The 26,056-nt window shown below is 42.2% G+C and overlaps 1 protein-coding gene across 1 annotated transcript in view; it reads left to right on the top strand.

Annotated features, from left to right (window-relative positions):
* The first annotated feature begins 24,443 nt into the window (after positions 1-24,443).
* Positions 24,444-26,056, top strand: part of cntfr (ciliary neurotrophic factor receptor) — a 386,945-nt gene continuing 385,332 nt past the window's right edge. The window contains exon 1 of the mRNA XM_048599588.1: positions 24,444-24,631. The gene's annotated coding sequence lies outside the window, so the exon portion shown is untranslated. The remainder of the gene's footprint in view (positions 24,632-26,056) is intronic.

The following is a 26,056-nucleotide window of genomic DNA, read 5'->3' as shown; positions in this document are numbered from 1 at the left end:
ATTCATTGGTCACTCTTTATTTTTGGATATTGCTTGTTAAATGCAAATTCTTTTTTCTTTAAGTTAGAAGAAAACAGAGAATAGCGGTTAAAGCATTTCTTTTAAATAAATAGAAACATGTAAACAATGATGTTATCAATTCAAATGAGTTATGTGATCTGGATTTTGGGTGCAATTTAGAATTTGAAGACATTGCCAATTCCAAAGGTGGTGTTTAAAGCAGGTGATGTGTGTCTCACTCGCTGGTTAAAGAGATCGTGACTCTACTGTGGATTGTGGGGTGGATGTCATCAGGGTGTTCTGGGCTAGGAGGTGCATTTTGTGGTCAGCAGCAAGGACATGACAGTGACTCTCAGCTGGATCTAGCAATCAGACATGGATGTACCACTCCTTGGAGTCTGCAAGGACCCTCAATGGGTTTTGCTTTTTGGGTTTTCCACAGGGTAAGACCCCTGCTTGCTGCCAGTTGAATACCAATAATGGTGGCATGTTGACCTTCACAGGATATAAATGGGAAGGTGTCCATGAACTTCCCTGTCCCCCTGCCAACCTCCTGCCCAATTTTAATGTGCCCCTACCTCCAAACTCATTTTGGGTAAGGGCATTAATTCCTAGGACTGTGATGGATTGTGGAGGTTTGCATATAACTTCAGGAAGTTAGACTGAACAGGATCTAGAGTTGTATACCAAAGCCACAGAGGAAGGGCTTAGTAAAGCAATTGGCTCCCTTGTCATGGACAAAGCTGCAGGTTTCAATACTATGAGACAACAAGGTGCAGGGCTGGATGAACACAGCAGGCCAAGCAGCATCATAGGAGCAGAGGGGCTGACGTTTTGGGCCTAGACCCTTCATCAGAAAAGGGGGAGGGGAAGGGGGTTCTGAAATAAATAGGGAGAGAGTGGGAGGCGGATAGAAGATGGATAGAGGAGAGGATAGGTGGAGAGGAAACAAAAAGGTCGAAGAGGCGGGGATGGGGCCAGTAAAGGTGAGTGTAGGTGGGGAGTTAGGGAGGGGATAGGTCAGTCCAGGGAGGACGGACAGGTCAAGGGGGCGGGATGAGGTTAGTCGGTAGGAGATGGAGGTGCAGCTTGAGGTGGGAGGAGGGGATAGGTGGGAGGAAGAACAGGTTAGGGAGGCAGGGACGAGCTGGACTGGTTTTGGGATGCGCTAGGGGGAGAGGAGATTTTGAAACTTGTGAAATCCACATTGATACCATCGGGCTGCAGGGTTCCCAAGCGGAATATGTAGGTATGGGGGCAGGTGTAGCACTTCCTGCGGTTGCAGGGAAAAGTGCCGGGTGTGGTGGAGCTGGAGGGGAGTGTGGAGCGGACAAGGGAGTCACGGAGAGAGTGGTCCCTCCGGAAAGCAGATAAGGGTGGGGAGGAAACCATACCTCCTCCCTCACCCCCATCCCAGGCCCCAAGAAGACTTTCCACATCAAGCAGATGTTCACCTGCACATCTGCCAATGTGGTATACTGCATCCGCTGTACCCGGTGTGGCTGCCTGTACATCAGGGAAACCAAGCGGAGGCTCGGGGACCGCTTTGCAGAACACCTACACTCGGTTCGCAATAAACAACTGCACCTCCCAGTCGCGAACCATTTCAACTCCCCCTACCATTCCTCAGACGACATGTCCATCCTGGGCCTCCTGCAGTGCCACAACGATGCCACCCGAAGGTTGCAGGAACAGCAACTCATACTCCGCTTGGGAACCCTGCAGCCCGATGGTATCAATGTGGATTTCACAAGTTTCAAAATCTCCCCTCCCCCTATCGCATCCCAAAACCAGTCCAGCTCGTCCCTGCCTCCCTAACCTGTTCTTCCTCCCACCTATCCCCTCCTCCCACCTCAAGCCGCACCTCCATCTCCTACCGACTAACCTCATCCTGCCCCCTTGACCTGTCCGTCCTCCCTGGACTGACCTATCCCCTCCCTAACTCCCCACCTACACTCACCTTTACTGGCCCCATCCTCGCCTCTTCGACCTGTTTGTTTCCTCTCCACCTATCCTCTCCTCTATCCATCTTCTATCCGCCTCCCACTCTCTCCCTATTTATTTCAGAACCCCCCCTTCCCCTCCCCCTTTTCTGATGAAGTGTCTAGGCCCGAAACGTCAGCCTCTCTGCTCCTATGATGCTGCTTGGCCTGCTGTGTTCATCCAGCCCTGCACCTTGTTGTCTCGGATTCTCCAGCATCTGCAGTTCCTACTATCTCGGTTTCAATACCATTCTACCTGAACTCATCAAGCATGGGAACTGAGCATTTTCTGTAGCATTCACACAAATCTATCTGTCTCTGCTGAAGAAAGGGGGCAGTAGCCAAGATACACATGATGAAAAGATTATGACCCCTGTAAGAAAAATAACAGCAACTCTCAGGCTATTTCTGATGAGTATTATGGTAAAGGTATTTTATAGAATCATAGAATCCCAATAGTGGAAATAGGCCATTTGGCCCATTGGGTCCACACCGACCTTCTGAAGAGCAACCCACCCAGACACGACCCTGGGACCTATCCCTGTAACCCTGCATTTCCCATGGCTATTTCGCCTAGCAAACTCATCCCTGGACACTACGGACAATTTAGCATGACCGACCCACCTAACCTGCACATCTTTGGACTGTTGGAGGAAACTGGAGCACCCAGAGGAAACCTACGCAGACTCAGGAGTAATATGCAAATTCCATACAGACAGTCGCCTGAGGGTGGAATTGAACTTGGGTCCCTGGGTGCTGCAAGGACCAGGTTACTATCATCAAACAGCAGATCTTGGCTGAATATAGTTAGCTCAAGTTTTGATGTGGTTCACATTGGGAGATCTACAGTTGATATGACCTTTTTAGTTCAGTAGCTGCAAGATCTCCTATGAACAATGGAGACAGCAATATATTGCCTTCTTTGATTTTTGCAATTTGAGCATTTGAGCAGAGATGGACCATTTAATTTGATAGAGAAATTTGGCTTCCCTCCAGTGTGATCTCCTCTTTCTGTGACCATGTGATTGGTAAGGTCAGATCTGAAGGGGAAATGCAAGAGCCCTGTAAGATCTGGTGTAGGGTCAAACAGGTTTGCATTCTGGCTTGATGCCCTTCGGCAAATTCTTCTCTTGGCTACTGTCGTGTGTCTTCAGTTCATCTAGAGAGTATTTTTGCTTACATACCAGAGCTGATGGAAAGCTATTCAACCTGAGACCCAAGATTAAAGTGTGCCAGGTCTTCATCAAAAAAGTGCTCTGTACTGATGATGCCGCAGTATCATTCCATACCAAAGCACACCTTAAATAGACAGACTCTCTCATGCCTGTAAAGAGTTTGGTTTGACCAACAACATCAAGAAGAAAAATGCCATATCACCATCTATCAACATTAGCTGTGTGATGCTGGATGTTGTTGATAGTTTTGATATATTTGTCTCCACAATCACCAGCAATCTTTCACTTGATGTTAAAATTAACACACACATTTCCTAATCCATAGCTGGTATATCCAAGCTGAATATGGAACAAAAGCACTCTGACTGAAAACACCAAACAGCCAAGCCTGTGTCTGCAGCACACTCCTCTACAGTAGTGAGACCTGGACAATATATGTTAGGTAGGGAAAAGCATGAACTGACTGCAGTTCTGAATTGACTGCACTCCATGCATTTAGATCCAACACTGACCTTGTTATTAATCCTGCCGATAAGGATGGTGCTGTTGTAGTTTGGCGCACTGATCTCTACATTGCAGAGGCTGAGTGCCAGCTCTCAGATACCTCCTCCAATCTTCCTCTGGACCATGACCCCACCATGACATATCAAGCCATTGTATCTACTACAGTAACTGATCTCATTTCACCTGGTGACTCCCCACTACTGCTTCCAAGCTGATAGTCCCCCAGTCCCACACAGCTCGCTTCTACCTCCTTCCAAAAATCCACAAACAGGACTGTCCAGGAAGACCCATTATTTCAGCCTGCTCCTGCCCCACAGAACTTATCTCTTCCTACCTTGACTCAGTCTTTTCTCCCCTGGTCCAATCCTGCCCACATACATCTGTGATTCCTCTGACACTTTATGTCAGTTTCAAAATTTTCAGTTTGCAGGTTCCAGCCACCTCTTTACCGTGGTTGTGCAATCCCTTTACACATCCATTCCCCACCAGGAGGGTCTTAGGGCTCTCCGCTTCTTCCTGGAGCAAAGATCTGAACTGTCCCCACCCACCACCACCCTCCTCTGCTTGGCCAAGCTTGTCCTCACCCTCAACAACTTCTCTTTTAACTCCTCTCATTTTCTCCAGGTAAGAGAGGTGGTCATGGGTACCTGCATGGGCGCCAGTTAGTTTGTCTCTTTGTGGGGTACATGGAACATTCCTTGTTCCGGTCCTATTCTGGCCCCCACCCAAAACTCTTTCTCCGATATATCGATGATATCATCAGTGCTACTTCCTTCTCTCGTCCGAAATTGAAAAAGTTCCTTGATTTCGCTTCCAATTTCCACGCTGCCCTCACTTTCACCGGGTCTATCTCTGACTCCTCCCTTCCCTTCCTTGACATTTCTGTTTCCATTTCTGGGAATAGACCGGCCACTAATATCCATTACAAACCCACTGACTCCCACAGCTACCTGGACTGTACATCCTCACACCCTGCTTCCTGTAAAGACTCCATTCCATTCTCTCAGTTCCTCCCACTCCATCGTATATGTTCAGATGAGGCCAACTTCAACAAGGGGGTCTCTGAAATGTCCACCTTCTTCCTCAACCAAGGATTCCCCAGCACTGTTTTCGATAGGACCCTCAAACGGGTCCGACCCAACTCTCGCACTTCCACCCTCACCCTTTCTCTTCTCTCCTGCAACAGCGATAGGGTTTCTCTTGTCCTTACCTACCATCTCACCAGCATCCACATCCAGAAGATCATCAGACGCCATTTCCGCCACCTCCAGTGAGATGCTGCCACCAGACACATATTCCCCTCCCCTCCTCTGTCTGCCTTCCGCAGGGACCGTTCCCTCTGGGCCATCCTAGTACACTCTTCCTTCACCCCCCACACCGTCCCACGCCCCATGGCACCTTTCCCTGCAACTGGTGTAGGTGCTAGGCCTGCCCATTTACCTCCGTTTCCCGCCCCCAACCCACAATCCAAGGGCCCAAAAACACCTTCCAGGTGAAGCAACACTTCATCTGCACTTCCCAGAATCTGGTCTACTGCATTCGCTGCTCTCAATGTGGTCTCCTCTACATTGGGGAAACGAAGCTTTGACTAGGTGACCGCTTCGCAGAACATCTACGTTCTGCTTGCAAAAAAGACCCTAAGCTACCTGTTGCCTGCCATTTTAATGCACCACCCTGTTCCCTGGCCAATATCTCTGTCTCTGGCTTGCTGCAGTGTCCCAGCAAAGCTCAATGCATTTTGGAAGAACAACACCTCATTTTCCGCTTGGGGACCATGCAGCCCTCTGGACTCAATATCGAGTTCAATAATTTTAGGGCCTAAACTCTCCCATGCCCTAGCTCCCCACCCCACACACCAGGCCTTGTTACCACATAGCCTGCCATTACACACTACCCATTGTTAGTCACTAATAGTCCCCATTAACAACTATTCACTCTCCCAGAGATAGTAGGAACTGCAGATGCTGGAGAATCTGAGATAACAAGGTGTAGAGCTGGATGAATGCAGCAGGCCAAGCAGCATCAGAGGAGCAGGAAGGCTGATGTTTTGGCCCATTTTCTGAAGAAGGGTCTAGGCCCGAAACGCCAGCCTTCCTGCTCCTCTGATGCTGCTTGGCCTGTTGTGTTCATCCAGCTCTACACCTTATTCACTCTCCCAGCCAGATCATTATCAACTCCTTTGTCTATCCAACTGCTCTTCTCTCTCTTTGGGCTGTGTCCTATCACTTACTCCCTACCCCATCCCTCTTCGTATTTTCTGCATGTAAACCGACATTTTCCCAGCTATCATCAGTTCTGAGGAAGGGTCACCAGACCTAAAACATTAACTCTGATTTTTTCTTCACAGATGCTGCCAGACCTGCTGAGCTTCCAGCAACTTCTGTTTTTGTTCTTGAAAAAGAGTGAACCATCTTTGCTTTCTCAGATGTATCTTTGGCATCTCTTGGCAAGACAAGGTCAGCATACTCAAAGATCCTGGAGTTGGCTAATTCCATTAGCATTTACTCATTGATATGCCAATAACGCCTGTGTTGGCTTAGTCACATCAGTCAAATAGATACCCAAAGTCCTTCTTGGTGAACTGGCCTCTGATCATGATCTGCTGTAGGTCCATGCTTTCATTAAAAGTACACTGGTAATTGAGATGTGAAGATGGCTGACATTGGCTCAGACTTCAACCAGACAGTTGACAAGAGCTATGGCCTCTGAAGGCTGAGTAGTTCAGAAGGGAATCGAAAGATGTGACTAGAACAAATAGCTCAGCTGCTGAGTATAGGGCCCAGCAAATACAGGAGCTGTCAAATCATACACCATGTCAGCCCACTGTCTTATTCTGCAGGAAATGTGTGAGAGGCCACCATCCCAGAGTTTATGAGCTTGAGCATTTGGAGCTTTTCAGTATAAAAGAGGAAGCTGAGAAGAGATCTCTTAGAGTTACTCAAATAATGAAGAGTTTTGATCAGCTAAATGAAGATCATCATTTCCACTGATCGCAGAGATTAAGATCATCACTAAAACCTCAAGAATGAAGTTGGAAAATGGTTTTCATGGAGGCTGTAAGGTCATGGGTTTCCCTACTAGTAGCAATCGTTAAAGTGAAAAGCATAATGGCTTTTAAATGTGGAAGAAATATTTGAAAAATATAAAAAGTGGTATGGGAAAGGGCAGATAAATGGAACTATGAATGGACAGTTCTTTCAAAAAGCTCATGCAGATGCAATAGGCTGAATGATGTCTTTCTGTGCTGTACAGATCTGTGATTCTGTATGCATTCCTGCTTTTCCATTGTTTCTCATTTTCTCATTTGCAGTCATTATTTTTCCCAACTCTGGGGAGTCAATACAGTTATAGTGATGAAGGGACACTCATGATAGAATGAATGTAGATGCCTTGTGGCATTATGAACTGAAGAGTCATTATATAAATGTGAAACCTACTGCTTGCTGCATGCACACACTATGAGTCTGTTCTTTACTACACATTATTTTCAGAGAAATGGCATCTCTGAATATATAACAACGTTGAAGGGTAAGCAGGAGTTCAGCAAACCACTTGCATGAAAACATTTACAAGATTTTGTTTCCTGTTTACTTTAATAAGAGTGACAATCTCAATTTTTGAAGTGTAGATTCATCTGTTTCAAGATGATTTCATGGGCTTAATAGATCATGAAGTGTCAGAACATGTCAGAACATGCTTCATTTAACTTAGAGACTATTTATATTTAACACATTCTAAATTTCATTATGAGAAACTGCATCAACAATTACGGTGAACTCAACAAACAGGATTTATCTCATGGCGAATCATAGAAGACACTTCCTACATTTGAAATTGCTTTTTTTTGAAGGAGCAAAGTTCACAGTGTGGGACTTTCTAAGGTATGAAAAGTAAAAGACCCAGGGAAAGAATTCAAGCACAATAATGTTTTGTGTAGATGTTTGAGATTGTACATATAACAGAGAGGGAGTGTTCCCTGCTTGCTAAATGCAATTGGATGAAACATGCAGGATTTCAATCTAACATTACATTATTCAATCCGAATTGTTTGTATTTTATACATAACATTCTCACGGTCTCGACAAGACTGAAACCATCTGTATTCTTCATAGTATGCAAAGTATCCGATGGTCTACACACACATATTCCCGCAACATGCACTTCCATTCATAACTGGACTGTCAATCAGCATTTTTCAAATTGGGTTAATGGAAAGCTTGATCATTACTTTCAAGAGAAACCATTCCATTTGTTTTACTCTGTGGAGAAACCAATCAATTTTTGCCTGAGGCTTTTGTATTTTCAATCTTGTGCTCTCTATACATAGGATCACTGTATCAATTCAAAATTTTGACAAACAAAATTTGTTCTGGTGCAAAATGAGGTAGCTCTGTTACAGAGGATAGAACTGGAGCATCAGCCAGATACAACTGTTCTAAACTATGCACCAAATTCTGGTCAATTTCGCTAGTGGCACTCTCAGTTTTATACTTTTAGAATAATGAGGGTCAAAATTGCCGTCTTATACTTTCCATCAATTTGGGATGGCAATAGCCCAGTGGTATTATTGCTAGATTAATCCGGAGACCTAAGTAATGCTCTGGAGACCTGGGTTCAAATTCCACGATGGCAGATGGTGAAATTTGAATTCAATAAAAATCTGGAATTAAAAATCTAATGTTGACAATGAGCCATTGTTGATTATTATGAAAAACTCAGCTGGTTCCTTTAGGGAAGGAAACTGACATCTTTACTTGGTCTGGTCTGCATATGACTCCAGATGCACAGCAATGTTGTTGACTTTCAACTGCCCTCTGGGCAATTAGGGATGGGCAATAAATGCTGCCTAGCCAGTGATGCTCACATGCTTTGAAAGAACAAAAAAAATCCATCAGAATTTCACCTGATTTCGGTTAAACCTCCAGAGAATGGCTGGAGTTCACCGTCATGAATGTTTGCAAACTTTGTGTAAAGCGAAGGGAAAAAGTAATTTCTCAATGTGCAACAAAGAAAGAATCCTGCAAGTTGCCTTATGGCACTGTCTGGCCATGGATTCTTTTCCTCCCCCAACGTTCTGTCTGGAGAATTTAATGTGGTGTCATAACGACTGTTCCCATTCATATCCTTATGATTGGTGGAAAAAGAGTAGCAGGAGGAAGAGGATGTATATTTACTTGTTTATCAGCATCACTGGCTAGTCCTGCATTTATTGCACATTCCTAATTAGTCTGAGAAAGTGGTAGGGAGCTGCTTCATGAATTGCTGCAGTATCTGTGGTGTGGGTACACCCACAGTGTTGTTTCAAAGTGAGTTCCAAGATTTTGATGTCGCGACAATGATGCTCTTCCAAGTCAGGATGGTGTGTGGCTTGGAGGGCAACTTACAGACGGTGATATTCCCATGCATCTGCTGCCCTTGTCCTTTTAGATGGTAGATGCTGTGGGCTTGGAAAGTGCCATCGAGAAAGCAGTGTTTCTGCCACTGTGGACAGGACATCAATCAAAATGAAATTCTTGGTGAAGAAAGAAAATAAGCGATATGGTAACATGATGTTAACTCAATTTTTGCACCAACCTCAATAAGCTTCCCTTGTTCTATAAATTCTTATTTCTCCATAATGCAGTCATAGAAACATAGAAACTAGAAGCAAGAGTAGGCCATTTGGCCCTTTGATCCTGTGATGCCATTTATTCTATGATCATGGCTGATCATCTATCTCAATGCCATATTCCAACTTCCTCCCCATCCCCCTTGATGCCTTAAAAATTTGGAAGTTTACCTATATCTTTCTTGAATATATTAAGTGATTTGGTCTCCACAGCCTTATGTGGTAGACAATTCCATAGCTTCGTTATCCTTTGAGTGAAGAGATTTTTCCTCATCTCAATCCAAAATGGTCCAGATCATACCCCTAGACTGTGTCCCTTGTTTCGAGTCAATCCAATAAGAGAGAAATATCCTCCCTGTATCTAATCTGTTGAGCTCAGTTAGGATTTTGTATGTTTCAATCAGATTGTCTCACATCCTTCTAAACTCAGGCCCACTCAATGCCATCTCTTCTCATCGACAGTCTTGCCACCACAGGTATCAGCTTTGTGAACCTCCGGTGCACTTCCTATATGGCAAATATAGTCTTTCTTAGGCAGGGAGGTCAAAGCTGCATCTAATACTCCAGGTGTGGTCACACCTTAACTGTTGTAAGACATCCCTACATCAAACCTCAAATCCCCTTGCAACGAAGGACAGTTTACTAATTGACTGAAGATGATAAGATCATACAAAAAGGAACAGGAGTAGGGCAATTGGTTCCTTGAGCCTGTTCCATCATTCAACTGGATCATGGCTGATTTGATATTCCTCACGTTCACTTTCCTGTATTACCACATAACTCTTGATTCCCATACCAATCAAGAATCTATCTCAGCCTTAAATACACACAAGGACTCTGCCCCAGACAACTCTCTGTGACAAGGAGTTCCAAAGACTCACAACCCTCTGAGAGAAGAAATTCCTCCTCATTTCAGTCTTAAATTGGCACCCCTTTATTTTGAGATAATGTTCTCTTGTCTTAGACTCTCCCATGAGGGAAACATCCTCTCAGCATTTACCCCATCAAGCCCCATAGGAATCCTAATTGTTTCAATGAGATCATTTCTCATCCTTCTAAACTCCAATGAGTAGAGTCCCAATCTGTTTAGCCATTGCTCATAAGACAATCCTTTCATACCAAGAGTCATCCTAGTGAACCTTCTCTGAACTGTCTCCAATTAAATGATATCTTTCCTTAAATAAAGGGACAAAACTGCTCACAGTACTCCAGATGTGGTCTCATCAGCACCTGGTATTGTTGCAGTAAGACTTCCCTACTCTTATACTCCAACCCCCTTGAAATAAGAGCTAACTTTCCAATAGCCTTCTCGATTATCTGCTGCACTGTGTGCTTTTTTTTTGGTGTTTCGTGCATTAGTCTTGTAAGTCCCTTTGAGTTGCAACCATATGTAGTTTTACTCCATTTAAATAATATTCTGTTCATTTGTTCTTGCTCCCAAAATGAACGACTTCTCATTGTCAATCTTTTGTGAGGTACTTGACCAATGCCTCTGGAAGTTTAAATAAAACACATCTACAATGTCCCATCCATCCACTCTGGTTGAGACTTCCCTGAAAAGCTCTATTAAATTAGTCAGACATCATTACCCTTTCATTAAGCCATGTTGACTCTGCTTGATTGGGTCAAAAATTGTGTGGAACTAGAAAAGCACAGCAGGTCAGATAGTATCTGAGGAACAGAGAAGTCAATATTTCGGTCAGAACCCTTCTTCAGGACTGGGGAAGGGGAGGGAAGCCCAGAAATAAATAGAGGAGGTAGGTGAGATGGAGATAACTGGATGCAGTTAGGGGGTTATTGTAGTTGGTCAGTGGGAAGGGTGGAGTGGACAGGTGAGTCAGAAAATGGACAGGTGGGGTGAGGGGGTGAGGAGAGATTTTAAAGCTGCTGAAGTCAATATTCAGGCCATGAGGCTGTAAGCTCCCAAGGCGAAAAAAATAGATGTTGTTCCTCCAGTTTGTGTTTGGCCTCACTCTGACAGTGGTGGTGGCCAAGGATGGACATGTCAGCCGGGGGGTTAGAGGAGGAGTTAAAGTGGATGGCAACCGGAGGTTGGGCTGGTTAGTGCGTGCAGAGCGGAGATGGTCTGCGAACAGATCCCCGAGTCTGCGTTTGGTCTCCCCGAAATAGAGGACACCACATTGGGAGCAATGGATACAGTAGATGAGATTAGATGAAGTGCAGGTGAATCTCTCCCGGATCTGGAAGGATTGTTTGAGGCCTTGGAAGGAGGTGAGAGGGGAAGTGTAGGGCCAGGTGTAGCATCTCCTGTGGTTGTAGGAAAAGGTACCACCAGGTGTGGTGGAGGGGTTGGTGGGGAGTGTGGAGTTGATGAGGGCGTCGCGTAGTGAACGGTCCCTGCAGAACGCAGACAGGGGTGGGGAGGGGAGTATCTTTTTGGTGGTGGGTACCAATTGTAGTTGGCAGAAATGTTGGAGGGTGATGTATTGTATTCGGAGGTTGGTGGAGTGGTATGTGAGAACTAAGGAGAGTCTATCTTTATTGTAGTTTGTGGAGCGGGTTTGAGGGCAGAAGTGCAGGAAATGGGGGAGATGCAGTCCAGGGCATCCTTAATAACAGAGGAGGGGAAACCACAGTCCCTGAAGTAGGAGGATATTTGGAATGTCCTGGAGTAGAACGCCTCATCCTGGGAGCAGATTTGGCAGAGGTGGAGGAATTGTGAGTAGTGATAGTGATAGTACTTAATTTCTCCCCAGTATTCTTCAGTATTAATGGGATGTTTGAAGTACCTTTCACCATAAAGATGGGTGCAAAATATCTGTTTAACTTCTCTGCTATTTCATTGATCCCTATATGATCAAATTGATCAACTGATCAAATTGCTTTCCGAAATGCTTGCTGCACCTGCTTGTCTTCTTTAATTGGCCAGTGTACAAGAACACCCAAATCTCTTTCTCATGTCCACTCCTTCCAATATATCGCCATTTAACAAATACAATGCCTTTCTATTTCTAACACCAAAGTGTATGACTTCACATATAGCCCTGTTGTATGACAACTGCCATGTGTTTACCCACCCACTCAATTTCTCTAAATAACTTAGAAGCCTCATTGCATCCTCCTCGGAATTCACTTTTCCACCCAGTTTTGTGTTGTCAGCAGATTTGGAAATGTTGCATTTGGTCCCCTCATCCAAGTTATTTTTTTATAATGTGAATAGCTAGTGCCCAAACACTGCTCTTTGCAGTAACCCGTTCTCAGTATCCTGTCTGTTAACCAATTCTTGATCCATGTCTATTTATTAATTGCTATTGCTTGTGCTGTAACTTGTCTCACTAATCTTTTATGGGGAGCATTATTGAAGCCTTCTGAAAATCCAAATACACCACATCCGCTGGTTCTGTCTTCTCTATTTTACTGGTTACATCCTCAAAGAACTCCAGTTGATTTGTGAAGCATGATTTCCTTTCAGAAACCCATGCTGGCTGTGTGCAATCCCATTAATAATTGCCAAACGTTCTTTCGTCATGTCCTTTATAATAAACTGTAGCATTTACTCCATGACTGATGCTCTCTGTTCCCTGTGTTTTCTCTCCCTTACTTTTTAAATAGTGGGATTACATTTTCCACGTTCCAATCTGTACAAACTACTCCAGAGTTTATAGAATGTTGGAAGATGGCCTGCAATGTATCCAATATTTACAAAGATATTTCCTACAGTATTCTGGAATGTCAGTTATCAAGCCTTGATGATTTGTTAGCCTTTAATTCCATTAACTTCTCCAGCACCATTTTCTCACTAATACTGATTTTCTTCAATTCCACCATTTTACTCAACCCCGGGTTCCCCGGCATTTCTGGGAGGTTACTTGTGTCTCTTCAGTGAAGAACCAAAGTATATGTTCAATTCATCTGCTATTTATTTGTTCCCCATTTTAATTTCCCTGGCTTCTTAATGCGAGGGACCTATATTTGTCTTTTATTGTCTTTTTCTCTTCAGATATTTATAGAAACATTTATGATCAGTTTCTATGTTCCCTAGTATTTTCTCCCTCTTGATAAAACATATTTTTCATTTTTGCTGAATGCTAAATTTCTTCCAATCTACTGGCTTCATTTTTTTTCTGGCAATTTTATATGTGTCCTCTTCGAATCTAATACTATTTCTGATTTCTTTTGTAAGCCAGTCATCTCATTTGCATGGACCTTAGCCTATAATATCGATAAACATAACTTATTATTCCTTCATATTGGACAAGTATGTATCTTTTTATGCTCTATCGCCAACAAGTAATATGAACACAAAACAGCATTGGGAATGTTGGCTAAGTTGTAACGAAAAGCATTTGCACCTAAGGTCAGTTTAAATTGTTCTGCTTTGTTTATCTGAGCATTAAAAAGCTGGGTAGCAGAAGACACGATAATGGCTAATGTCGGAGAATGTTACCAACTTACAGACTCAACTGATAACTTTTGGCTATAGTTTTGAGGATACAAATTAATTTTAAGTGTCAGCCAGGTGAACCAAAAACATAGGCATTGCACAGCGTTTTGGACTCAACAATTTTAGATCATAGTCTCTGCCTCTGTTTTGTTTTATATATTTTGCTGTTGCTCTGATCTTTTCTTATGTTCTTCAGGGCTTCTCGTTGCCTTCAGAGGGCTGGACACATTGTATGTTTCTTTACTACATGCATTAGCACTGTCTTTGGCTTTTGCGCCATAATATGTTTTTCATTTAATCTTTCTGTCTACAGATGCAGCCTGACCTGCAGAGTATTTCCAGCATTTTTGTTTTTATTTATGAGCTGCAAGTTGTTTTTATTTCAGCTATTTTCTTTTGTGCCAACTTATACAGCGCTAAAAAAATTTTTAAATACCACAATCTTAGCATTCCAAGTGCCATTTCAAGTTTATTTTATTAGCTTTTGCAGTGTAAAGAAAGAACAACATTTACCTTCTGGAACATGCAGGTGAGGTTTGGTTTTGCAGTGATTCAAGAAGGGTCACCACCAAATCCTCAAGAGCAATTAAGGATGGGGAATAAATGTTGGATAGCCAGCAATGCCTAAACCCTGAGAATAAACTTTTAAATGGAATAGGCAGAAAATGCAGAATCCTGATACATCTCTTCTTACTTAGCATTTCATTTGAGTATGTTGTTGCTTTAGATTATTTCTTCTTTTACAGTGGAATGTCAGTGTTTTGACTTCCAGAGGAACTTGATCAGGTTCAGTTCAAAATACAATTTGCAAAAATGAGAGTGCATACAGAAGATGATAATCTTGTGAAATGGGTCATAACTGGTTCAGAGGTTAGAGACAGAGAGCAAGGATGTACTTAGATTAACAGAATGTTTCAAATGAAGTTTCTCAGAGATTACATTGTTAGGCAGGACAGTTAATCGTGTGGATGGGAGCTGGTACAAAGGGGGATTGACAGGCTAACGACATGGGTAGGAGTACAGCAGAGGGTGTTCAATGTCAAGTGTGAGATTTCAAGTGTGAAGGTGCTTTGGAACTCAGAATGACTTGTGGAATTTGTTTTTAATGGTGGTAAGTAAGAGCTGTGGAGAGGTAAGGGTGTTTAAGTTTAAAGATGCAGATCTTGCATTCAGTTATGAAAAGTATTCAAAATGTTAATGGAATGTTGATCTTTATCTTGACAGGATTGCAATACAAAAGTGATATACTTAATGTTTCAGTTATGAAAGACCCCATCTGCAATTGGATGTTGGGCATCGTACAGATGGAAAGATATTTCTGCTTTGGATGAGGTATGCACACTCACAAGGATTATAAACATGAATGATTTATTCAAGATGTTTAAAGCAAAAACGGAATTTAGTAGAGTAGGTAAAGAGAAAGTATTTCCTCTGGTGGAGGAATTCAGAACAAGAGGGCGTAATCTTAAATTTAAAGCTCAGAGATTTATGAATAAAATCAGGAAGCAATTTTCACAGAAGGGATAACTTGATACTAAAAATTGCTTTCTCAAAAAACTGTGGATTCTGAATGAATTGACTTTTTCTTAAACACTGAGATTGATATTTTCATATAGGGTAAAACTAACAACGGTGGGTAAATGGTCTTTGAGTACAGATTAGCTATGATTGAGGGGCCTACTTCTGTTTATTTTGTTCATTGACGGGATCTGGACAATGCTGGATAGGCCAGAATTTATTGCGCATTCCAAAGGGCAGTTAGGAATCAACAACATTGCTGGAGGTCCAGAGTCACAAGTAGTCTAGACCAGGTAAGGATGGCAGTTTCTTTCCCTAAAAGAAGAAAATTAGTGAACCAGACTGCTTTTTCCGATTATTGGCAGTGGTTTCTTGGTTACTATTAGATTCTTGATTCCAGATTTTATTGAATACAAATTCCACCATCTGCCATGGTGGGATTCTTTTGTTCGAAGTCAGATATAAAGGCAACAAGCAGGAGAAGGGTCCAGACCCAAAATGTCAGCTTTCCTGCTCCTCTGATACTGCATGTTCAACCAGCCCTACACCTTGTTATCTCTTTAAGCAGGAGATGCATTTTTTTTATTATTTCACAAGATGTGGCCATTGCTGTTTCGGCCAGTATTTGATGCCCATACCTAAATTGCCTCGATAAGGTGGCGGTGAGTTGCATTCTTGACCCGTTGCAGTCTATGAAGTGTAGGTTCACCCACTATGCTGTTAGGAAGGGAGACCCATACACATTGAAGAAATGGTAATATAGTTCCAAATCAGGAAGTTGAGTGTGTTGAAGAGGCACTTGCTGGTGATGTGTTACAATGCATTTCCTGCCCCTGTCCTTCTAGATGGTGGATGTCATGTTTGGCTGTTGAGGAGCTGCAGTGCATATTGTAGATGGTGCACAGTACTACCACTTTGGTAGACTGTGTATAGGGAGCCAATCAAGCAGACTGCTTTGTCCAGATAATGTTAATCTTGTTGATAGTTGTTAGAGGTGAATTCATCCAGGTAAATAGAGAGTATTTCATCACATACTTGACCGTGTGGCTTGTAGATGGTAGACTGGCTTTGGGGAGTTAAATGCATTACTCACCAAATAATTCCCACATTCTGACCTATTCTAGTAGCTACAGTATTTAGATGGCTAGTCCAGTTAATTTTCTCATCAGTGGTAACCTCCAGAAGATTATTTGTGGGCGATGCAGCAATAGTAAGGCCATTGAATGTAAAGGGGATATGTTTAAATTATTTCTTGTTGGAGGTCACTACCTGACATGGACATGGTGTTAGGTGACATCATTGCCATCCCTCCCCACCCCTTTCTTCAATGCTCACTTCTACCAATGGCATAGACCCAGCATCTGCTGAGAACCATGTACGGAAACTATGCTCCAGGGGTAAAAATGCACCAATATATCAAACATAATCAATTGTATTTAGGAGGTGACAATTTATTTCTTCTGTGGTAAGGGAGTGTCCATGGATTCTCCTTATGTTAACTTCCAGAGACACTTATTACCTTTTGGATCTATTTCTACAAGAACAGAAAAGTCTGCAAGGAGATGCAATACATGGTTTGAAATTTATGAAGGGAATTGTTAGAGTAAGGAGTGAAACATTATTGCCTTTGGTTGAGGAAGGAGTGACGGATCAGCATTACTATCATATAGCGCAATGCACATTACTACAGGTATGAACTCATGTCACAGAATGGACCCCTCTGGTGCTGTAAAACTTACAGGTGAAGAGTGCCTACACATGTCAGAACCTGTAAAATCAGACTTCACACAATAATCAATGCAAAAAGGTTTCTCTTTTTAAATTAAAATGGCATATGAATGGTTAATAATTCACATTTCTGACTGTACTTCACTTCACTTTGCATCAGATTTGGTATCTTTACAAATGTATGATGAATGAGTGTTCACAGTGTTCTCCATCTTGAGCGTAGTCCCCAATACCAAATGAAACAAATATTCTTCACTTGTATTGGATCCAGACTTTCCCATTGGATTTAAACATGATAAAAGTATCTATTCAGATAATATGGCATGGTAATAATTTATGTTGGAACACCAATGCAGTGTTCTGTAAGTGGTCCCTAATGGGACATGAATTATACTGTTAGTTATGTGCAGCATGATTTATGATATTGCGTAGAAATAAAATAGTATATTGCACAGAAGGAGGCTACTTAACCCATCATGTCTGTGCCAACTGTGTGGTATAGCAGTCATGAGTGTTCAATATATCTTTGTTAGTCTTTAATCTTGACTGTTCCAGTGCTGTTCTGGCCAGTCTCCCATCTTGTAGCCTCCATAACGTTGAGCTCCTCCAAAATCCCCACTGGCCATGTCCTAATTTGCATTGAGTCCTGTTTACCCATCGTTCATGTGTTTGCTGAACATCATTGATTTCCAGTTAAGCAATGCCTGAAATTTAAAATTCCCATGCTAGTTTTTTATTAAGGTCCTCCCTTGCCTCGACCCTCCCTATCTATATAACTTCTTCAACCAGAGAGACCTTCAAAGTTATGTTTGCTTTTCTAATGCTGATCTCTTAATCTTTTTCACTTTTAACCACTGGTGCCTTGATTGATTGATTGATTCATTCGTTCATTCATTGTCAACTGTACTGAAGTACAGTGAAAAGCTTTGTTTACAAGCAGTACAGACAGATCATAGTAAGCAAGATATAGAGATCAAAGGTTGTAAAAAAACTTAGACAGAGGCATACAGGTTACATTGCACAGGGCGTGCACTAGGTGAGATCAACGTTAGCATGATCAGCATTATTTGAGGTTAGAGAGTCCATTCATCCATCTAATAATGGCCAGGAAGAAGCTGTTTGCGAACCTGCTTGTCCATGTGTTCAAGCTTCTGTATCTTATGCCTGATACAAGAGGTTGCAGGAGATAATTACCGGGGTGTGATGGGGCTTTGATGATGTTAGCCTCCTTTCCATGGCAACAAACTGTGTAAATCGAGTTCATGGATGGAAGTTTGGCTTCTGTGATGGTCTGGGCTGTGCACACCACCTTCTGTTGTTTCTTACTGTCCTGGACAGAGCAGTTCAGGTACCAGCACCCTTCACTTTGTAATTCTCTTAACCTCCCCACTTCCTTCTTTTTCACCTTTTAAAAATAAAGTCACTCCTTAAAAAAAATGTATTTGGCCAAGAGATAACACAGTGTGGAGCTGGAGGAACACCAGTATTTGGCCAAGCTTGTGGTTATCTGTGCTGTATCACCTTACATACATTGGTATCATATTTTGTTTAACAATGTTCCCGTGAAGTGCCTTAAGACATTTTACCTTCTTAGCAGTGAATAAGAGCTAGGAACAAGAAAAGGTGACTTGACGCTTCAAGCCTGCTCTGCCATGCAATGAGATCATGGCTGACCTGATTTTATCCTCACCTCTACATTCCAGCATATCCTCGATAACCTTTTATCCTTTTGGTAATTTCCAACTGCCTTAAAAATATTTAAAGATTCTACATCCACTTCCTTTGGAGGAAGGGAATTCCAAAACTGATGACTCTCTGAGGGAAAAATATGTTTCCTCATCACTGTTTTAAGTATAAATCTGGGTTCTTATTGTTGTTGAATGATGAAGGCATTTGATGCATTGCTACCCAAAGGCTTTCTCTAGATATGTTAACACAGCACAGACCTAATGCAAGTCCTTCCTGATGGAATGGAGCTGGTCACTGGCACTTGGATGAGGATGGTTCCCTTTAATGGAATGAATTGGAATCTCAAAAAAGATTGTTTATCCTCACTAGAGTGCGGGTAGAGTGGATGTTGTGCTGAGAAAACTCTTGTGTTTTCTGTTGCTGGCAAACTATTTTATAAAAGTTGTATTTATATTTTGCGTAATAGTGAAAATCTGCATTTGTACCTGCACAGACAGATTTAGATGACATTATGAAAATAAAATGATCGTTAAATAATTGGTTTTGAAGGTCTAGTATGTTTGGCTAGGACAGAGACCATTGGGCATATTTTTGTAGCTTCAATATTTTACTTTCATCGTGACAAAGAATCAACATGGGTTTTGATACTGAAGAAATGTGGCATTTCCTTGTTAGAAAGATGAACAGCAAAGTCACCTGTTTGGAGGTGTGACTCCAGGTAACTTTCTTGTTGATTATGTTTCAATATTCTCACAACATTGCGTGAGGAAAAACTGTGCAGGGACGACTATACTCACAAGGCCCCTGTCAGTTGTGTACCCCAAAGCCAAGCTGGCAGCTATCAAGCTTCCAGGACAACAATCAAAATTGTCAGGCATCACTGTTATGTTGACAGATGGTTAGCAGCATGGTCACCCTGCTTTGTGCAAAGTCCTGACCCAAGTTGGAGTTGGGCTCCTCGACACTCTGTGACATTGTGTATAAGCCTGCTGACAGGCTGTCCAATCCACCAATACAATCCATCCACTATCTCATTCTTTGGCAAGCTAGAATCTGCAGTATCCTTTTCCCCCATCTTCACTACTACCCACTTGCATCTAGTGTTTTTTCACTTGGACACCTTCTTTTAGCTGAAGGTCTATACGACCGATGGTTGTAGTATCTAAACTGCTGCTTGCTGCACTGATATCGCATGACATTATATCTTCAGAGTAACTGGCTCCATTTCTAAACTAGTAATTCTGTAATTCAGAAAAGCGTAGGGAGCCTACAGTTTCACACTGCTTTCTCCAAATCAATGCCCTGGATAATAAGAGTTAACTTGTCAACCAATCAACATCATGTTTCTCTTGTAGCAAAGGTTGTTGTGACCAATTAAAATTGTGTTTCTCCTGATGAGTGCAATTAGATGAAAAGCTTCAGTAGCTTGTATTTCTTTACACCAATCTGGTTCTCTAATACCAAGTGACAGTCTGACATTTCTCTTGCCAAGTGCCTTGGAACATTTTAAAATGCTGAAGGCATGAGCTGAACACAAGTTACTGGGGGAAGAAACGCGACCAACAGCTGCTGGCTGTCAGTGCTCTGTGCCAGTGCCCTAGTTCCATTTTCTGTGGGATTCCAGTGAAGGTAACATGACTCGAGATTAAATAATTGCCTTTGGTGGTATAGTTACTGACTTTACAGAATCCAGCGGGTGCGGTGGGAGGGGTGTGTGGCATGGCTACTGGGATGTGGCCTTATTTTGAGAAATGTCTGTAGTTAGTACCTGCCAATCTTGCTGTTGCTGGGCACCACCTCGACATGGAAACAGATCTTTGTGGAGGGAGATGGTTTCTTGGCAGTAATTAAGGAAAACATGCATCATAACTGCCACTTGGTGAGTCATTCACAGGGAGGACGTACAAAGGTACAGAGTGTTGCAGATTGTGACTGACAGTCCACAAATCACAAGCCAAAGTATTCCTGAAAGAATCTAAACCTAGGACAAACATGGCAATGGACATTGAAGGTGCTGCTTTATGAAATTAATGATTCTTTCCCCCATCTGGAAAGTGGGCACACTAATTGCTTATATGTTTATCTTTATATATAATTATGTTCACTCGTATGAATGTACTGAGTATATCTTTATTTTAATCTATATTTTGTTCAATAATATTATTTTAAGTAAAGGATTTTTTGAAAATGATGTTTTATCTAAGAAATGAAGAAACACTTCAGGGAATATAAACATAGATTTTGTTGTTAATCCACTGACAAGTCAACACCATTTTGCCAAAATACACATTTTGTCACATTCACAGGCAGAATGCCCAAATTCATCTTCAATACAGTTTTGCTATTCCAACAAACATTTCACTCCTGGCTGTAAACTAAACTATGTGGACTTAAAATTCAATGGATATTTATCTTTTGGTCTACGTTTCTGCCAGCTAAACATGCCAGAGATATTCAGCAGGAGGTACACAGGCTGCTTTTCTGTTCATTCCCTATTTTTGGAAGGTGTTTCCTCTTTCCTGTTTTACCCTATTTTCTGTCCACTGCAGATGACTCCTACCATGAAACCTCCTGGAACCAAGAGACCAGGCAAAGCTGAGAAATCTCTGCTTCTGTGGTTAGCAGAAAACAGACATGATTTGAGAGGGTGACTGAAGTGACGTAATCTTTTCCTTCCCATTCACCTCTTCACACCCAAGTACCAATGAGTCACTTCTATGTGATGTTATAATCTAGTGGTTTCTCAAAAACTTAATAAATGCAGACAACTGATAGGCAAATTCATTCCACTGATATCTATTGACTTTCTTGCCAAGAGGGAAGTACTCTCTCATACTTGAGCTTGTGTCACTGTCATTTTAGTGCAAACTGCTAAAATTTAAATTTTGTAATTTTTACCATTTTTATTTGGCAGAAAACTGAGCTTCATTATTCATTGCTTTAAAAACCAGAGATACAAAACCGATGAGTTTTATTAGTGCACACTGCCATAGGTGTTGGTTATTAGTGCAGCAGAAATACAACATAATGGCTTGGGGTTTATGGCCAGCAGTGAAGGAAGTGCCGTCACCATTTATCAAAAGAACTGCAGATGCTGCAAATTTTTTTTATTCATTCATGGGATGAGGGTGTTGCTGGCTAGGCAGCATTTATTCCCCGTCCCTAATTGCCCAGAGGGCAGTTAAGAGTCAATCACATTGCTGTGGGTCTAGAGTCACATGTAGGCCAGACCAGGTAAGGATTGCAGTTTCCTTCCCTAAAGGACATTAGTGAACCAGCTGGGCTTTTCTGACAATCAACAAAAGATTTATGGTTATGTTAATTCCAGATATTTATTGAATTCAAATTCTACCATCTGCCATGGTGGGATTTGAACCCAGGTTCCCCAGAATATTATCTAGGTCTCTGGATTAACAGTCCAGTGATAATACTACTAGGCCATTGCCTCCCTTCAGAAACAAAACATCTGTGGATGCTGCCAGACCTGCTGAGCTTTTCCAGCAATCTCTAGTTTTGTTTCTCACCCTTTATCAGCTTATAGGTGCTCACAATTACTACCCTTTCTACTTTCTGCCCTTAACAAAGTGATGAACATTGATAGTGCTCTCGAGCTGAGGAATAGTCTAGTTTCTGATGAGTAGTTTGGATCCACTTTTGTGGGCTTTTGAGTGGCAGTGTAAGATTATTACAAAGTCATGTCAGCATGGCTTTCTCTACAGGGGCTCTAGAACCTCTGTGACAGCTTATGCCGTTGATGAAGAATCGTCATTGAGACACACAGGTCGAGAAGTTGATCCACTATTTTTTGGCATGCTGGCTGCAATTCACAATCCGCTCATGCTCATTGTGTGGATGTAGACTGTTCACAGTTTGGCAGTTCCTTCTCATTGACTTGATTGTAACTTTAGTCCGAGCAGGATCAATGCTGCTGGCTGATGAGTATCTAGGTGTTCAAAAAGCATGTGGCAATGCCAGCATGCTCCTCTTAAAGGCAGTCAGTCCCACTGACAGGTACTAAGTAACAGGATTGCTGCTGAATGTCACTGCTGCATATTTGAAGAAGAAAATGATGTATCGGGGAATGGAGAGGCCCCCACTTGGTTCACATATGTGCCTCTGAAGGCATCAGTCATGGAGGTGAACAGGACACCATGGTTTCCTGGGAGAACAGGAGGGTCACAAAGACATCAGTCAGAAGGAAATGGGAGTAAGTGGCTCAAGGTCACTGCAAGAGCTTGGTCCAGAGAAGATGCATTACAAGAAGTCTGAAGGCTGCACGAGGGTCACATTTATTGAATGTAACTTAGTATGACATCTCCAGCCACCAGTGTCGCCCAACAAGCCCTTCTATAGACCCTGTCTGCTTGGTGCCATATAAAAATTTGTATAATACTTACCCTTTCAAGGGCACCTCCAAATGGATTGGCCCGCTCACTGTCCTTAAGCTTGGCCTACCTGTTGGCTCTTTAATTGCCTCCTCCTGGAAACGTTAAGGTTGGTGAGCAAGTACAATTTCCCAGCCAAATGGTTGGCAACCCGGGATATAACGTGACAACGCAACCTCCACTGTTCCATCAAAATCTCACCTGTAAATTCTATATCTTTCTCCACACATACTGTCGGACCTGCCAAGTGATTCCAACAATTTCTCTTTTAATTCCCAAAATGTAAACCTTGGTATGCCTTCGGACTTCAGTAAAAAAAAACCTATTGCATCACCCTATCATGAGGAAAATTTAATTTATATTTCTTCCAGGTGAGTAAGTCATTGTAAGGGAGAGATGAGATGTCAGAATTTCAGAACGATTTGAACTATCTAAGAAATTAGTTTACTGCTTAACTGAGAGTAACTAATGAAGGAAATCAATTACTTACTTACTTACAAAATACTCTTCCTGGGAAATTTTATAATTTGAAATAAAATTTCTTCAGGCTGATATGATTATGCCCAGGAGTCCCACTTTAGAAACCTTTGAATAATCTTCCTGCTATTTGCAATAAAGAGTGTTTGTGAGAAGCACAGCTCTAATAGGCATAGTTCCAACTTGTTACAGTCCATGGTTTAGAACAGAGATGATGAACTTTTCACATGAAGAGTGCTATTTCCTAATTCACAATTCCAAATAACTGGAATACTTTTGTTATTGTGTAACATGTTATTGTAGTTTGAAACCTTATTTGTAACTCTTAACTAGATATTTTAATGCTATGAAACCACCGTAACTGCATTTGTCATATTACAGATCAATCTGACTGAAAGCTGGTGATCTCTTCATTTACACTTGAAAATATGTCATTTTTTTGCTTGTGATTTTGTGCTATCTCTGGCTGGTGTGAGATTCCATAGATCTCTGATTCAGGATGAATGAATTTGTATCTGTGTAATGCATCAATACATGTGAGATGAAGAGGTAAATATCGTTGTGCTCTTTGTAGCTCATTGCAAATCTGATGTGAGAATGTATACTGGCGTGCCACTCATTGCAAATCTGATGTGAGAATGTATACTGGCGTGCCAATGTCTTTTCGCCTTTCACCATTAACCATGTAGGCCCTCTGTGCTGCATATGCACTTGCTCGGGACCTTTCCCCACCTTTCACCAAAAGTAACAGATGTGCCACTCACTTTTTTTGTCCCTTAATACCTGCCTCTGTCTCATTTCAGGATGAAAACAGCAACAATCAAACAGAAAGAGTTAAGACGGCTAGTGATCTGCCTGACATTCGGCTCCTCACCGCCTATTTGGAGAGGATCCAGACTTTGAATGCCTGAGCGGCTGACTGACCTCGTCCAAGCCCCTGGACTGGTATCGGAGGCTGCCCTTGACCAGGACAGGTACCTGGACCCGTGATCGAAAGCTATCTTTCTTAACTTGACTAAGGAATGCTGAAAACCAGAGCAATCCTGGCTTTGTGTCTGCTAGATGTCACGGCATTACAGCAGTACTGTTAACCTGATATCTCTGGCTTGAGGGGCAAAGCACACAAGGCAAGGCAAGGCAAGGATGCTATGAGCATTCAGGTAGGGTGAGAGTGAGTGTGTGCTTTGAATGCAAACAAAGAGCCCAGAAATGCAGCCTGGTCCAGTCAATAAGCTAGGTACTTTTCCCTGAATACAAAGTGTCCTTGCTTCAGCATTTTAATGATAGTTGCTGCTTCACCAGGAGGTACAGCATTGAAGTGCAGAAGCATTCTGCAAGTGGATTGGAGATGTGCCATGAGGGACATCGGAAGTAGGCACATGCTGGATGCCAATGTCTGTGGATATGGGGCATGTGTGGCCAGTGTCTATGGACCATGTCCTGAGATGTTGGTGCCCAGTTTCCAATATGGAGGCTCTTTCGCAGCAAGTCACCAGATACTTGCTCTGACTTCCAGGTCAAGTATTCTGAGCATCTGGTTTGCTCCCAGCAGGTGGTAACATGGGGAATTGCCTATCAATGAGGTGAGATGAGCTATAAATAAGATTTTTAACAGTCAATAATCCCCCTTATATACAACTTGAGCTCCCTAGCGAGAATCTCACCTCAATGCCTAGAACTTAGTTAAAAGACACAGCAAATTGCTTTTGACATCAAGGTAGGCCTCGGCAGACTTCCTGCATTTCTCTGTCACCAGGGGTCTGTTAAGGTAGGTTACAACCTAGTTAGTACATAAAGTTTAGTGCTTACTAATAAATATACATAAGATTCCATATTTTTAAAGAAACAAATCAAAGTTAACAAGAGAAGGTTAGAAAAGTTAAAATTGACAATAGATGGGTAATGTATACTCTAAAATCCAGAATTAACAGCAGGTAAATGCGAGTTATTAGACAAAATGTGGACAAATACCTCACAGAGCACATCAGATAGCACATGTGGTCACAACAAATCTCACAGATTTGTCAGCAATCACCCTCACTGTCTCAGATTGTGGCCTTCCCTCAGAAATCAACCTGCTCGTTCCTTTACTTCAGCACTTACTCAGGTCAAAACTGTAATTAGCTTCTCCCAGCAAATGCACATGATGTGTTTGTGGTTTTCCCTATGTTGGCTTAAGTAATATATATCATAAAGGTTTGGGATCTTTGTGAGTTAAATATCTGGAAGTTTATTACAACTAACTATATACACTACAATGGTCTCACAGATTTGCACACATAATCTGGGTTACAGAATCATTGAAAATACAGTACAAAGGAGGCCATTCTACCTATTGTGTCTATACCATCTCCCGAAAGAGCTACCCAGCTAGTCCTGCTCTCCTCTATAGCTATGCCCTATCTCTATAGCTCTCTAGCCTCATCACTTTTAAATATATATCCAACTCTCTTTTGAAACCTCCTGTGGAACTGCCTCCACCACACTCCCAGGCAGTGCATTTCAAATCCTAACAACTCGCCAAGTAAAAACATTTCTCCTCCTTCCATTCCTAGCTGTCTTGCTGACAATCTTGAAATTGTGAC

The sequence above is a fragment of the Rhincodon typus genome, chromosome 1, assembly GCF_021869965.1.
Source record: "Rhincodon typus isolate 14 chromosome 1, sRhiTyp1.1, whole genome shotgun sequence".
NCBI lineage: Eukaryota > Metazoa > Chordata > Chondrichthyes > Orectolobiformes > Rhincodontidae > Rhincodon > Rhincodon typus.
Note: the sequence above shows the minus strand (reverse complement) of the source record. Positions and strands in the feature narration are given on the sequence as shown.